The sequence below is a fragment of the Balaenoptera physalus genome, assembly GCF_965194825.1.
Source record: "Balaenoptera physalus genome assembly, chromosome: 11".
NCBI classification, from domain to species: Eukaryota; Metazoa; Chordata; class Mammalia; order Artiodactyla; family Balaenopteridae; genus Balaenoptera; species Balaenoptera physalus.
In genome coordinates this window covers 15,219,456-15,236,074 of record NC_138896.1, presented here as the reverse complement: position 1 = coordinate 15,236,074, position 16,619 = coordinate 15,219,456, and the positions used below count along the sequence as shown (strand labels likewise).

Sequence of the window (16,619 nt, the reverse complement as noted above, 5' to 3'; positions counted from 1 at the left end):
CCCTTTTCTTCTGAGCCGTGTGGCTGCCAGGGTCTTGGTGCTCTGGCTGGGTGTCAGGCCTGAGCCTCTTAAGTGGGAGAGCCGAATTCACGACACTCGTCCACCAGAGACCTCCCGGCACAATGTATTACCAAATGGCGAAAGCTGTCCCAGAGATCTCCATCTCAATGCTAAGACCCAGCTCCACTCAAGGACCAGCAAGCTACACTGCTGGACACCCCATGCCAAACAACTAGCAAGACAGGAACACAACCCCACCCATTAGCAGAGAGGCTGCCTAAAATAATAATAAGTTCACAGACACCCCAAAACACACCACCAGGCACGATCCTGCCCACCAGAAAGACAAGACCCAGCCTCATCCACCAGAACACAGGCACCAGTCCCCTCCACCAGGAAGCTCACACAACCCACTGAACCAACCTTACCCATTGGGGGCAGACACCAAAAAAAAATGGGAACTACAATTCTGCAGCCTGAAAAAAGGAGACCCCAAACACAGCAAGTTAAGCAAAATGAGAAGACAGAGAAATACACAGCAGATGAAGGAGCAAAGAAAAAACCCACCAGATCAAACAACTGAGGAGGAAATAGGCAGTCTACCTGAAAAAGAATTCAGAGTAATGATAGTAAAGAGGATCCCAAATCTTGGAAATACAATGGAGAAAATACAAGAAACATTTAACAAGGACTTAGAAGAACTAAAGAGCAAACAAACAATGATGAACAACACAATAAATCAAATTAAAAATTCTCTAGAAGGAATCAATAGCAGAGTAACAAGGCAGAAGAATGGATAAGTGACCTGGAAGATAAAATAGTGGAAATAACTACTGCAGAGCAGAATAAAGAAAAAAGAATGAAAAGAACTGAGGACAGTCTCGGAGACCTCTGGGACAATATTAAATGCACCAACATTTGAATTATAGGGGTCCCAGATGAAGAAGAGAAAAAGAAAGGGACTGAGAAAATATTTGAACAGATTATATTAATTATATTAATTAATATAATGGGATTAAATTAATTCCCTAATATGGGAAAGGAAATAGTGAATCAAGTCCAGGAAGCACAGAGAATCCCATACAGGATATCTCCAAGGAGAAAATGCCAAGACACATACTAATCAATCAAAAATTAAAAACAAAGAAAACATATTAAAAGCAACAAGGGAAAAGCAACAAATAACATATAAGGGAATCCCCATAAGCTTAACAACTGATTTCTCAACAGAAACTCTGCAAGCCAGAAGGCACTGGCAGGACATATTTAAAGCAATGTAAGAGAAAAAACTACAACCAAGATTACTCTACCCAGCAAGGATCTCACTCAGGTTCAACAGAGATATTAAAACCTTTACAGACAAGCAAAAGCTAAGAGAATTCAGCACCACCAAACCAGCTTTACAACAAATGCTAAAGGAACTTCTCTAGGCAGGAAACACAAGAGAAGGTAAAGACCTACAATAACAAACCCAAAACAATTAAGAAAATGGTAGTAGGAACATACATATCGATAATTATCTTAAATGTAAATGGATTAAATGCTCCCACCAAAATACACAGACTGGCTGAATGGATACAAAAACAAGAGCCCTATATATGCTGTCTACAAGAGACCCACTTCAGACCTAGGGACACAGACTGCAAGTGAGGGGATGGAAAAAGATATTCCATGCAAATGGAATTCAAAAGAAAGCTGGAGTAGCAATTCTCATATCAGACAAAACAGACTTTAAAATAAGGACTATTGCAGGAGACAAAGAAGGACACTACATAATGACCAAGGGAACAATCCAAGAAGATATAACAATTGTAAATATTTATGCACTCCACATAGGAGCACCTCAATATATAACGCAAATGTTAACAGCCATAAAAGGGGAAATTGACAGTAACACAATCATAGTAGGGGACTTTAACACCCCACTTTCACCAATGGACAGATCATCCAAAATGAAAATAAACAAGGAAACACAAGCTTTAAATGATACATTAAATAAGATGGACTTAATTGATATTTATAGGATTCCATCCAAAAACAACAGAATACACTTTCTTCTCAAGTGCTCATGGAACATTCTCCAGGATAGATCATATCTTGGGTCACAAATCAAGCCTTGGTAAATTTAAGAAAATTGAAATTGTATCAAGTATCTTTTCCGACAAAAACGCTATGAGACTAGATATCAATTACAGGAAAAAATCTGTAAAACATACAAACACATGGAAGCTAAAAAATACACTACTTAATAACCAAGAGATCACTGAAGAAATCAAAGAGAAAATAAAAAAATACCTAGAAACAAATGACAATGAAAACACGACGACCCAAAACCTAGGGGATGCAGCAAAAGCAGTTCTAAGAGGGAGGTTTATAGCAATACAATCCTACCTTAAGAAACAGGAAACATCTCAAATATACAACCTAACCTTACATCTAAAGCAATTAGAGAAAGAAGAACAAGAAAACCCCAAAGTTAGCAGAAGGAAAGAAATCATAAAGATCAGATCAGAAATAAATAAAAAAGAAATGAAAGAAACGATAGCAAAGATCAATAAAACTAAAAGCTGATTCTTTGAGAAGATAAACAAAATTGATAAACTATTAGCCAGACTCATCAACAAAAAAAAAGGGAGAAGACTCTAATCAACAGAATTAGTAATGATTAAGAAGTAACAACTGACACTGAAGAAATACCAAGGATCATGAGAGATTACTACAAGCAACCATATGCCAGTAAAATGGACAACCTGGAAGAAATGGACAAATTCTTAGAAAAGCACAACCTTCCGAGACTGAACCAGGAAGAAATAGAAAATATAAACAGACCAATCACAAGCACTGAAATTAAGACTGTGATTAAAAATCTTCCAACAAACAAAAGCCCAGGACTACATGGCTTCACAGGTGAATTCTATCAAACATTGAGAGAAGAGCTAACACCTATCCTTCTCAAACTCTTCCAAAATATAGCAGAGGGAGGAACACTCCCAAACTCATTCTACGAGGCCACCATCACCCTGATACCAAAACCAGACAAAGATTTCACAGAAAAAGAAAACTACAGGCCAATATCACTGATGAACATAGATGCAAAAATCCTCAACAAAATACTAGCAAACAGAATCCAACAGCACATTAAAACGATCATACACCATGATCAAGTGGGGTTTATCCCAGGAATGCAAGGATTCTTCAATATATGCAAATCAATGTAATAAACCATATTAAAAAACTGAAGGAGAAAAACCATATGATCATCTCAATAGATGCGGAAAAAGCTTTTGACAAAATTCAACAACGATTTATGATAAAAACCCTTCAGAAAGTAGGCATAGAGGGAACTTACCTCAACATAATAAAGGCCATATATGACAAACCCACAGCCAATATCATCCTCAGTGGTGAAAAACTGAAACCATTTCCTCTAAGACCAGGAACAAGACAAGGTTGCCCACTCTCACCACTATTATTCAACATAGTTTCGGAATTTTTAACGACAGCAATCAGACAAGAAAAAGAAATAAAAGGAATCCAAATAGGAAAAGAAGAAGTAAAGCTGTCACTGTTTGCAGATGACATGATACTATACATAGAGAATCCTAAAGATGCTGCCAGAAAACTACTAGAGCTAATCAATGCATTTGGTAAAGTAGCAGGATACAAAATTAATGCACAGAAATCTTTTGCATTCCCATACACTAATGATGAAAAATTCGAAAGAGAATTTAAGGAAACACTCCCATTTACCATTGCAACAAAAAGAATAAAATACCTAGGAATAAACCTACCTAAGGAGACAAAAGACCTGTATGCAGAAAACTATAAGACACTGATGAAATAAATTAAAGATGAAACAAACAGATGGAGATATACACCATGTTCTTGGATTGGAAGAATCAACATTGTGAAAATGACTATACTACCCAAAGCAATCTACAGATTCAGTGCAATCCCTATTAAACTACCAATGGCATTTTTTACAGAACTAGGACAAAAAATTTCACAATTTCTCTGGAAACACAAAAACCCCGAATAGCCGAAGCAATCTTGAGAAAGAAAAACGGAGCTGGAGGAATCAGGCTCCCTGACTTCAGATTATACTACAAAGCTACAGTAATCAAGACAGTGTGGTACTGGCACAAAAACAGAAATATAGATCAATGGAACAGGATAGAAAGCCCAGAGATAAACCCACACACATATGGTCACCTTATCTTTGACAAAGGACGCAAGAATATACAATGGAGAAATGACAGCCTCTTCAATAAGTGGTACTGGGAAAACTGGACAGCTACATGTAAAAGAATGAAATTAGAACACTCCCTAACACCATACACAAAAATAAAGTCAAAATGGATTAAAGAGCTAAATGTAAGGCCAGACACTATAAAACTCTTAGAGGAAAACATAGCCAGAACACTCTATGACATAAATCACAGCAAGATCCTTTTTGACCCACCTCCTAGAGAAATGGATATAAAAACGAAAATAAACAAATGGAACCTAATGAAACTTAAAAGCTTTTGCACAGCAAAGGTAACCTAAACAAGATGAAAAGACAACCCTCAGAATGGGAGAAAATATTTGCAAATGAAGCAACTGACAAAGGATTAATCTCCAAAATATAGAAAGAGCTTATGCAGCTCAATACCAAAAAAACAAACTACCCAATCCAAAAATGGGCAGAAGACCTAAACAGACATTTCTCCAAAGAAGATATACAGATTGCCATCAAACACATGAAAGGATGCTCAACATCATTAATCATTAGAGCAATGCAAATCAAAACTACAGTGATTTATCACCTCACACCAGTCAGAATAGCCATCATCAAAAAATCTACAAACAATAAATGCTGGAGAGGGTGTGGAGAAAAGGGAACCCTCTTGCACTGTTGGTGGGAATGTAAATTGATACAGCCACTATGGAGAACAGGATGGAGGTTCCTTGAAAAACTAAAAATAGAACTATCATATGACCCAGCAATCCCACTACTGGGCATATACCCTGAGAAAACCATAATTCAAAAAGAGTCATGTACCACAATGTTCATTGCAGCTCTATTTACAATAGCCAGGACATGGAAGCAACCTAAGTGTCCATAGGCAGATGAATGGATAAAGAAGATGTGACACATATATAGAATGGAATATTACTCTGCCATAAAAAGAAACGAAATTGAATTATTTGTAATTGAGTTATTTGAGGTGGATGGACCTAGAGACTGTCATACAGAGTGAAGTAAGTCAGAAAGAGAAAAACAAATACTGTATGCTAACACATATATATGGAATCTAAAAAAAAAAAAAAAAGGTTCTGAAGAACCTAAGGACAGGACAGGAATAAAGACACAGACGTAGAGAATGGACTTGAGGACATGGGGACAGGGAAGGGTAAACTGGGAAGAAGTGAGAGAGTGGCATGGACATATATACACTACCAAATGTAAAATAGATAGCGAGTGGGAAGCAGCCACATAGCACAGGGAGATCAGCTCGGTGCTTTGTGTTCACCTAGAGGGGTGGGATAAGGAGGGTGGGAGGGAGACGGAAGAGGGAGGAAATATGGGGATATGTATATACGTATAGCTGATTCAGTTTGTTATACAGCAGAAACTAACACAACATTGTAAAGCAATTATACTCCAATAAAGATGTTAATAAATAAATAAATAATTGGGGAAAAAAAATCTGTGGTTCAAACTTAAGAAATCCTGTAATCCTTTCTCACCTTCCTCTCTTCCCTCCCCAACCTAACCCTATCCCAAAAAACTTGGAAAGATCTCGTTTGGCAAACTGGCATGGGAACTTTGGGAAGCAGTGGGCAGAATGTACTGCAATCTGAAATTAGCATGGCCGTAGAAGTGGAGCTGTGGGATTGCGTGGGAATAGGATGTCCCAGAAATGTGCTAAATGCCTGTGTGTCAGATCCTGTGTGAGAGACTCTTACATACCTTGTCACTTTACTCTTGAAACATTATTTTCCTAAGTATTAAATATTTTCAAACATACAGAAAATAATATAACATCACTGTACTCACCACCCAAATTCAACACAGGTTAATATTAATATAGGTAAATATTAATGCTAATGTTTTGTGACGTTGACAAAGATCTTTCTTTTTTAATGTAGAAATAAAATCTTACACACTCAGTTGAAATACTACCTCTTCACACATCCAATTACGTTTCCTCTCCCCTTTCTCACGATTCACCTGAAGAACCGAGGTGCTGTCCATCTGTCAGAAGCACAGCATCTGACAGGGGAGTCAAAGCTGACCAAATGGGGGCCAGCAGGAGAGGTGCCATGATCATGCCAAGGTAACTACAGGTGAGAGATATCCAGGGTTGGGGAGTTTCTGAAGAATCCATAAATATGCCCTGTGAAAGAAACGGCAGCAATGGAGCATCTGCCAGATCCAGTTGGCACCGATGTCTAGATTGTAGTTATATCAGGAAAGCAACACCATTTCTGCCCTTACCTTACTCTCTCCCTGTCTCCAAGAGTGCACAGGTCTTCTAAATTAAATCTGTATCACTGATTCAGTCATGGTCCAACAGGAAACAGATGGCACTCTCAAAACAGTATAATTCGAGGAGGGTTTATTTACAACAGGACTGTTTACAAAGATATGGGTATAAGGGAAATCACAAGAGACAGCAAAGTAACCCAGGACTAATAGCATCTGGGTAGTTAACCTCGAGGTCCATAGAGATGAGGGGAGGGAGCACTTACTGGGACCCAGAAGAAGAGAGAGTTAAGTAGAGTCTCCTCCTTTGAGAGGAGTAGTAAACTGTTGTGGGATATAGCTAGCCTACCTCTTGGGCTGAAAGCCAGAAGAATAATCTCTTAACATCAATTTCCTAACTCAGTCTGGCCCCCCGCTGTGGCTCCATTATGAAGCCAGAGGGCATTGGAACTCATTTACATAAATCTATACAGGTCAGCCATAAATTTACATGCCAATAATATTTTAGCTGCATTACAAAGTTTGGCTATGTGATATTTCATTGTTTAGTTCTAAATACTTTGCATGTTCAATTACCATTTCTTTGACCCAAGGACTATTTAAAAATGAATTTCTAAGTTTTCAAATTTGTAACTTTATGACTATCTTTCATAATTGAATAACAGTTTTCTTGTTTTAAAATTGGAAAACATAGTCTTTCTTATATAATTTTTTGTTGTTGTTATCTCTTGAGTCTTTTGTGACCCAATAGATGGTCAATTTAAAAATGATCAATTTAAAAATGTTCAGTGTGTGGTTGGTAAGATCGTATGGTCCCTAATCATTGATTATAGAGTTCAATATACGTCTATTAGTTATAGTTAATTTTGTTGTTCAAATTTTATATATTCTGACTTTTTTCTTTTATATGCTTTATCTAAGACTTTTAAAGTTTTATTTGCTTGGTGATTTGGTTTTTGTGAGTTTGGTCAACATTTTTAACTTTGCTTTTTTCAGTTTCTTATTGCCATTCTGTCAATCTATATGTTTATATAATATACAATTATGTAACTAAAATTAAAGTAACTGCCAAAATAATTTAGCATAGCTATGTAAATCTTACTATTTCCTTCTATTATTATAATAATCCTCTTTGTCCTTAATGAGCCTTTTTTGTCTTTGATAACTTTTTCCTGGAATTCTATTTTATCTGCTATTACCATAGCTAAACAAGCTTTATTTTTGACAGTATTCTGTCAGATATATTTTTCATCCTTTAATTTTCAAGCCTTTTGTGTACTTACATTTTGGGTATCTCATAAATAACATACAGCTAGATTTTATTCTATATTTTGGTCACTGAGAAAAAATAAGAGGCAATTTAAATCTCTCCACTTTTATTGAGATTACTTACACATTTGGAATCTTTTTTTGTTTGTTTCTGCAGCTATGCTTTTCTTTGCTTTACTCTTCTCCTTTCCTGTCTTATAGTGGATTGACCAAACTTAACTCTTTCCTCTCTCTTCCTCTCTCCCTCCCTTCCTTTTTTCTCTTTATATTTGGATTGAAATGTATACATTTATTGACTTGATTTCTATTTTCTTATGGCATTCTTAATTCAACAATGCCTAAAGTTAAGCAATTCTCTACTATACTCTCACAAAAATAAGGACCTAAAAATACTTTAAACTTTCCATTTTGTAATTACTAATTTGTGTTTATGTCTACTTTGTTCACAAACACCAGCAAATTATTTATTTTTATTATTGACTGTTTGGAACTGATGCTTCCTTAGTTTTACCCATCAGTTTCTTTGCTCACTTTGCTTCATAATCACTTGATTCTTGAACTTTTGTTTCTTCCTTCAGGTTGAATTCCTCTCCTACTGATGTTCATTCTTCTGCAGTTTTTACAGAAAGGGTTTGTGAATGGTAAATTCTCCCAGTATTTTTTTTTCTAAAATTATCATTATCTCACTTTTATGTTTTGGAATAGTTTGGTTGGTGTTGAAATTCTAAGTTCATAGTTATTTTCTCTCAGTCCTTTGGGAAATCTCCTTTCTTTGTCTTTTGACTTCTTTGTTACTAATTTTTTTTTGTTGTAAGTAATCTGCCTCATCTCTCTGGTTGCTTTTAAGATTTTGAAAGATTTCAGTTCCTTGAGTGTCATCACATATGTTTAGATGCAGAACTGTTTTTTAACCTTTCTCAGTGTGCTTCTTCAATCTGAGAACTCATGACTTTCTTCAATGCCAGAAAAATCTCAGCCATCATTGTTTTGAATAGTGCCTCATGTCTTATTCTATCCAACTTATTTTTCTGGAAAACCTACCATTTGTATTTTGATCATTCTCATTTTGTCATCTATAAATGTTGACCACTCTTTGCTATCATTCTTATTATTTTCTGTAGTATTCTGTGTAATTTCCTCATGTCTATCATCCATCTCTCTCTCTCTGCAGTTGTGTTTTTCCCAGCTGTTTAACCTGCGTGTTGAGTTTTATTTCAACGACTAATATTTCTACTTGGATATTTTACAAATCTGCTTTCCCCATGGAATCATATTTTTATTATGGTTTTTATGTTCTCTTTTGTCCCTTTAATTATCATGTTCAGTGTACTTATTGTGTCATCTATTTTAGATATCCTATTATCAGAAGTTCTAATTTTCCTTTTTGTTTTTGCTGACTCTTTTTCATGACTGACCATTTCCTTGGGTGACTGATTTTTTAAACTTATCTTCCATGGAGCTTGTTCTTCTGTGGTAGCCTCATTCACCCTGGGTTGTGTCCTCATAGGAGAGTTACAGTTTTTTCTCTTATGGTGTCTGGGATATCTTCAATTTAAGATCAATTTTTATGCATTAATTTATCACTTGTGATTCTTGAATTGGTAGCAGAAATTCAGACCCTTTTTTCCACCACAATCTCAAGGTACACTTTTTCTAGTCTAGTTTCCATATAGAAGGAGCAACTCTTCCAGCGACCCATCTTTACAGAGAGGTTTCAGTTATAGGTCTTCACCTTTCATGGGTTCAAGGCCACATTTACTTCCTCCAGCCTGGGCATTATAACCCTTTTTAGTTAGCTGTTTGATGTATGTTCTCATTTAATATCCCTTAGGTGTCCTTAGCATTAGCCAAGTTCAAACCCTGGCTTTGATTTCGTTATTTATTTTAACAGCATGAGGATTTTCCATTCCTCTATTTTGAGCTTTGTTATACTAAAAGCATCATTTTGTTACATCCTGTATTTCTAAGTGTTTGAAGGAGAAAGCAGGTGCACATTCCAGCAACTGAGCTTGCTTTTAATGTATTTGACAACTTTGTGAGGCAGGGATATTTTTAATTCCTTTTACAAAACCTCACGGAACATCTACAATGTGCAATGTTCTAAATCCTGGGAATACAGAAGTGACTAAGATGTAGTCCATGATCTAAGGTACATGCAAATAATGATTACAATTAAAGGTGAAAATTTATGAAATAAAGGTATGAATAAAATGATACAGAGAGAAAATCTGGCTCTTCATTTTTTTCGAGGGTAGAACTGAATTTCAAGCTATTGATAATGACCTGCCCAGTTTCAAACAGGTATTAAAGATAGAACCAGGATACATGTTCCACTTTTCTAACAGAAAATCTTTTGCTTTTTAAAGCGTAAATAGCAGCTGCAGCTTCAATGTAAGTGTTACTTTGTGAGCAGTGAGGGAGTTCACTTAGAGTGCTGGTTACATATCAGATTTATGATGAATAAACACTTATTAATTAAATACTCTTCAGAGAGCCTTGCATCTCTCACCCACAGCCCCATTTGAGAAAAAAACTTTTTTTCTCTAGGCCTGAGCTTTCTCCAGCCACTGCTTTCACAGCACTGAGGACAGAGAACTCAGGGGCTAAATGAAGGTAGATTGCAAACCAGAAATTGGTGTTCCAAAAGTTCTGAAGTGATAGAGGGCAACAGAAAAAGCCCTACTAGGATGAGAATTTAATTCTAGAGTAGAGGCTTGATAGAGTTTTATATTCAGTGGGAGGGAAGGAGATAATATCTAGGACAGTTTATAGCCTCACTAAACAAGGACTTCACATTGAACACATCTAGAGAACCAGAGCCAAGCCTCCTGCTGTTCCCTGCTATTGAGGAGCAGAGAGACTTTTCAGAGACCTTACCTTAATTTCCTGTCCAGTTGGCAGCCTTTGAATTTTTCAATAAGTTTTATGTTAAATAATGTTGGGTTTTTTTCCTCTTTAAATGCCAATTTTTTCATGTGATTATGTGTCTGCTTTTGATCTGGAAAGTGCTCTGAAAGGCATTGTTTCATCTGATATTAATTTGAAATGCAAAACAGAAAGAAGGGGCAGGCAGATTTGCTACATTGATGATGTTTTGTAGCTAATTTGATTTATGGGATAGAAGGGAATGTCAAGAAAATCTTAAGTATTCAGTTCAGCAGATATGTCTGATGCCTCTTATTTAACCCACCGCTATTTTCTTTTCAGAAAATACTATATGCATAGGGGGAAAAAAAGCCTATGGCTATCTGTGTAGCCTGTTCAACTTGGCCCAATAGTTCAACCTTAGCTGACTGTCAGATTTCACAAACTTGTCCACTGGTGCTTTGTTTCTTAGAGTCTTGAAAGAATTTCAGTTTTCTTAACATTTCCAGCCCCTCACTATTAAAATACAATTCCTTATCAGCTAATAATTTAGGATTTGACAGCTATGGGTGATAGAAATATGGACTGAAGAAAAGGAGTTTTTCAGAAGGACAACATGGGACGATGAAAAGAGAAGAAGGGGCATTATTTTAGTATCATATTTGTGTGAATTTGAAAGTATATCTTCCCCAGATCTCACTCCTTTACTCCAGATATATGTATATTTAACCACCAACCAGACACTCCTCCTGCTGGTTGTATATATGCCTCCAACAGTATGTCCAGATTGAATTTCCAAAGCCAGAAACTTGGGCAACCATCTGACTCCTGTGTTGTCCTTTCCAAGTCCTGCACTGTAATATTACAATTTGCTATCATTTATTGAGTACCTCCTTATCACCTTCTATATGTCAGGCTATGTAGTAGGTGACAGATATATATGTTAAACTATCTCATTTAATGTTAAGAACAACCATCTTTGCAACCTGTTACTGTTCCATTTTTCAGATGAGAACATTGAAGCTCAGAGAGCTTAAGTAACATGCTCATGCTCAACTAGGCAGTAAGTGACAGAGTCATAATGCATTATTTTCAGTTTCCTGGACATGCCTCAAGTGGTTTCTAGAACTTTCCTTCTCCACTTCTTTGTCTGACTATCCCTTTCTTATCTTTCTGTCAGGACTCAGCTTAAAATGCACTTCCTCCATGATCTCTGGTTTTTCAAGTCTGGTCTGAATGTCTCTCCCATCCCCATCACCAATATCTCTTCCGCTATGATTATCCTTATTGCATTAAACTTTGTTTAATTGCCTGCATCCACCATTATTTGTATATGAAGGTGAAGACTACTTTCCTTGCCATCAAATCCCTAGGCCATAGCATGTAGCAGATACTAAGTATTGGTTTAAAGAATGAAAGAGTGTTGGGAGAATAAGAAACACAAATTCTGTTGACTTCTGAACTATTGCCTTGGGCTGGCCCTTTCAAATTTTCCTTTTTCTAGATTCCTTGTCCTCAGAGCTGTTCCATCTTAGTTCCCATGTGTAAAGCTCACTGCCAGATTCTACAAGTTGCTCAATTGCAGGGAGCAAATACAAGCATTTACCTTGTTTATTTAACAAAGCAGAACGTTTGCATTTTGCTGTTTTATCCTATCAGCTTGGTAGGGACACGGCTTTCTTGTTTATCCTTCCTTCATTATGCCATTTCATAGGATTACAGGGTGTCAATGTTCAAATGGAACTTAGAGACCATTTAATGAAATCCCCCAGAGAAAACGTAGTCCCAGAAAGATAAGGCAATTGACCAAGATCCTGCTGCTAACAAGCAGTAGCCTCTTTTTGTTTTATTTATTCTGTGTCTGCCCACAGTGTTCCCTCTCTTGGGGTCAGATTGATCTCCATTTGGGAAGGTGGTCACACCTACTAGTCTGAGGTCTACCAACCTACCTTTGGACACTCAAAAGGACTTTACTTCTTCTTTGCGGTTTGCCAAAAAGCTGACTTCAGTATGAAAAGAAGGTGTCTCATTATCTGGTGTTATAACCTTAGAGCAGCCAGCAGAGTGATCGGTCACACACTAAGAAGAAAACACTGGACAGAACAACAGCCAGTTCTGTCACGCCTCCAAGGGTTTGTAGCTCAGCCATGACATCTGGCTAAAGGATTTGCAGAGACCAGTACTGAACTCACTGAAGCCGTGTACTCACATCTGGAGTCTAGACTGAGTGGCTCTCTCATTTGGGCTCACAGACTCTTCACACCTCCTGCACCTCTCTCTCTAGCTCTCTCACTTTACTTTTTCACTTTGCCAACTTTTTTTTTTTTCTATCTGCCTCTCCTGATTTTTTTTTATTCTTTCATTTATCCTTTCATTTTTCTTTCCTCAAATTACTTCCGGCTTAAGTTTTTCCAGATACTCCCGACAAACGTCTTAGAGAAAAGTTTTTCCCAACAATGAGGAGTCTATCAGGGCATGGTGTCAAACTGTATGGTGTCTTAGAAAAGTTCAAGACCTTCCACTAACCAGCTGCATCTCTTTGGAAACTCAATATCATTGGGGCTTGATTTTTCTTATCTTTAAAATGAAAAAGTTGGATCACATTTGTCATATTCCAACTATTTTTAAAGTTGCAGAATCCTTTCTTCAAATAAAATCTTACAAGAAGCATCAAGACGGAGAAAATATTGAAAAAAAGCTTTTCTGGCTAACATGGGAGCGTGGGGAGAATAACTGTTTCACCTTCAAGAGTTCCTTATGGATGCTGGGAGCAGTAGAAGTCCTGAAATGAACAGTTGGAAAACCCCTGGCCCAGATGATCTTTAAGGTGTCTTCTAACTGGTAGGCATGGAGAAAACAATAATGATCATCACGTATTCTTTGCCCCCTTACATTCCTCAGCCCCTTGAGTTAAGTATTGCAATGTGAATGATCTGGCTAACATGGGCAGAAATGATCCATCACCTCTGATTGAGACAGGGAAACTCATGTGTGATTCTTCATAGTTTCTTCCCTTGCTACTGTGACAAAAGAAGCTGCCTCTTGCACAGGGCGCAGCTATAAGATTATGGACCCCTTGTCAGTCTGAGTCCTTGAATATGCTGAGTAGAGAAACTTGTGGTGCCATGATGGACATGTTGTGATTGAAAAATAACCCTTTGGTGTGTGAAGTCATTGGGATTTGGGAGTTAATTTTTATGCTGGAATAAAGCTAGCCTATGTTGATTAAGGTAGCAGGCAAGGACAACAAAATAATGGGAACAAGATCAAACTCGAATATTAGATCGTATTCAACCATCTGCTTGAGTGCGGCCATCTCTTTCTACTGCGTCATACTGGCAGATAAAACCAGCAGTCCCTGTACTGGTTTATTTGAATGAAATTAAGCAGAAAAGGGGTCTACTGATTAACATGGATGGGAACAATTTCAACATCATTAATCCTGAACTCTTCAAATCCAAATAATTTTTAAACAGAATACTTTCCCCAAATAGAAGCCTATACAATTGTACAGAATCCTATACCTTGGAGATAAAAGTGTTAGACCTCTGGATTGGTTGGAGCAGAGGCTGACTTCTCACTGTAATGCATGATGTCTAATGTCCTTCCTGAGGCTTTGTCTGGCTCCCCTCTCCCTTCCCATTCCTGCTCATTACCACCTGGGGGCAATGCTAGCTGAGGATTATTATTAGCACGTATCAATGTAAATACTCCAGCTTCTTCTGGGGGCAAGGGGAAAGTGGGGATAACTCTGAGTCATCAGAGTCTACGCTGATGTCTAGGGTCTATGCTGAATCCCTGAGTTTCCCAGTAGGATTAAGTTCCAGTTATTCAATGGGTTCACTGATTAAATAACATATCCTTTACTGGCTGCTTTCCTTTTTCTGTCTCACCCCTTTCCCCCCCAACTGTTATTTCCTGGTATCACACCCAAAGAGCCACTTAGACTTGAATCCCTATCTCAAGATTTGGGTGGAACTCAAACTAAAACAACAGCCATCTATCCCAACCACTCTGGCTTCAGCTCTTACCTCTCTCTAGGAGCTGTCTAAATGGATTTATTGGATAAGAGGCAATTTTAGGCAAGTGGGTGGGGTTTTTTTCATGGATATCACAAAGGGCTTGAAGGTTTTTAAATTAATTTAAAAATTTAGTTAAATTAATTTGGAAATATAGTTATACCTTCTAGTATGGAACCATAGATGTGCCTCCTGATGTGTTTTGCAGTTAAGGAGATTGCTAGAACTCATCCCTCACTTGTTAAAAAAAATCTTATAAGAAGAGGTGGCACCATGCTTTTGAGTCTAACATTTCCATTGGTTCACAAGTAGAGGTACATTGTCACATGACCAGTGTCTCCAAAATGTTCCTCTTTTCCTAGGTCTAAGTAGTTCAAGGTTCTTGGGAGAGTGTTGAACTGTGGAATGGAAAGGAGCAATGGATAGAAAGAAAAGGAGTCAATTTATAGAAGGGCTTAATATCAAATAGTTTAGTGCACTGGAAACATTTAAGTGCATGAGATGGGAGAAATGATGTTTACAGTCACATCATTGTATTGACTGAGTTTATCATTTCAGGAGTAACACAGTAACAAGTCATAACAAATTATGAGTTGTGGCCACAGAAGGGAGTAGCTAAGATGAAGTGGGGACAATTGAAATAAGATCAAAGAAGTGTGGAGCCTCAGAGTGGGGTTGTATTTTTAATATGTGTCAGTAATGAACTTCATGTTTTCAAAAGCAATGTGCATTTTTCAGTCTTTGATTTCTCAGAAGGATTATCATTGTCTATTTCCTTTTTCTGGCAATATACTCCCCTTGGCTCCATGGCTCTACAATTTTAAGAGGTTTCTTTCCTACTTTTCTCTTTCCATATCCTCTTTTTAAAATGCTGGAGTTCCTGAGGTGTAACTCTTACACTATCAGTAATTCTCAGTCAGCCTTTTGCCCTGGGTAATTATATCCACTCTATGGTGTTAACTCTCACCTGTATGCTGATGAGGCCCAAATCAATGTCTCCAGCCCAGACTTTTTCTTGCGCTCCTTCAATAAATCACTACTCAGATACCTCACTGGTACCTCAAACCCAACATGTTCGTAGCAGAATTTTACTCAACTTCTTCCCACTTCTCCCTCAAAAAAAAAAAAAAAAAAAAAAAAAAAACCCTTACAAAACATTGTTTCTATTCTTCTTTTCTCTATCTTAATAAATGAGGATGCTGGGACCCAAGTTACATGAAGCCAGGGATATTTATAAGTTTTGTCCACTGATGTATCCCCATTAGAACCATGCCTAAAAAAAGAGTAGTTATTAAAAAAATACTTGAATGAATGAATCCTTGGCTTGTCTATCCTCTATAAAATCAATTAAATTCCTAGCTCTGGTTAGTTGCTAGCTAAATTTATGTCCTCCTCATCAGAGCGCAAGAACTTAGTAAGAATCCAAAAATAGGAAATAAGTTTATCACGTCATTATTAGTGGCACCAAAATTTAGTATTAATATATACGACTTTCAATAGAGAAATAATTAAACATATGACATTCCAAGACTCATAATAGTGCTTAAAAAGAACTTTGAATATTATGGGAAAAAGAATAATATATAATGTTACATTTTATTAAAGGAGCATGGATTATTTTAAATATAGGATATCTTGAGTATACATACATAACTGTATATATGTTTAGTGTATAAAGAAGTGACTAGGAGAAAATACTGCAATATGTTAACACTGATTATCTTTAGTATAATGGATAATTTTTATTTTATTCTTTATGTTCTTGGCCTTTTTCCAAATTGTCTAAGCATGTTTTACTTTTATAATAAGAAAAAACATATAATTAAAATAATTTTATGTAATAGAATCAAGGCTAATCATTTTATTCTTACCCATTTTTGGTCTTTTAAAAAAAGTCCATGGGGCTTCCCTGGTGCCGCAGTGGTTGAGAATCTGCCTGCCAACGCAGGGGACACGGGTTCGAGCCCTAGTCTGGGAAGATCCCACCTGCCGCG

At 37.0% G+C, this 16,619-nt stretch overlaps 2 long non-coding RNA genes across 12 annotated transcripts in view; one reads left to right on the top strand and one right to left on the bottom strand.

The window, feature by feature from the left end:
* Window positions 1–16,619, bottom strand: part of LOC309638843 — a 516,516-nt gene that overhangs the window by 21,228 nt on the left and 478,669 nt on the right. The gene's annotated exons all lie outside the window — the stretch shown is intronic.
* LOC309638850 overlaps window positions 1–16,619 on the top strand; it is a 220,875-nt gene that overhangs the window by 103,896 nt on the left and 100,360 nt on the right. For 9 of the 11 annotated variants that reach the window (XR_014251333.1, XR_014251334.1, XR_014251335.1 and 6 more), the window contains one exon: window positions 6,224–6,333. This is a non-coding gene — a long non-coding RNA (uncharacterized lncRNA). Of the gene's footprint in view, window positions 1–6,223; window positions 14,901–16,619 lie in introns of those variants that run through there. The other 2 variants (XR_014251343.1, XR_014251342.1) reach the window with 2 other exon arrangements.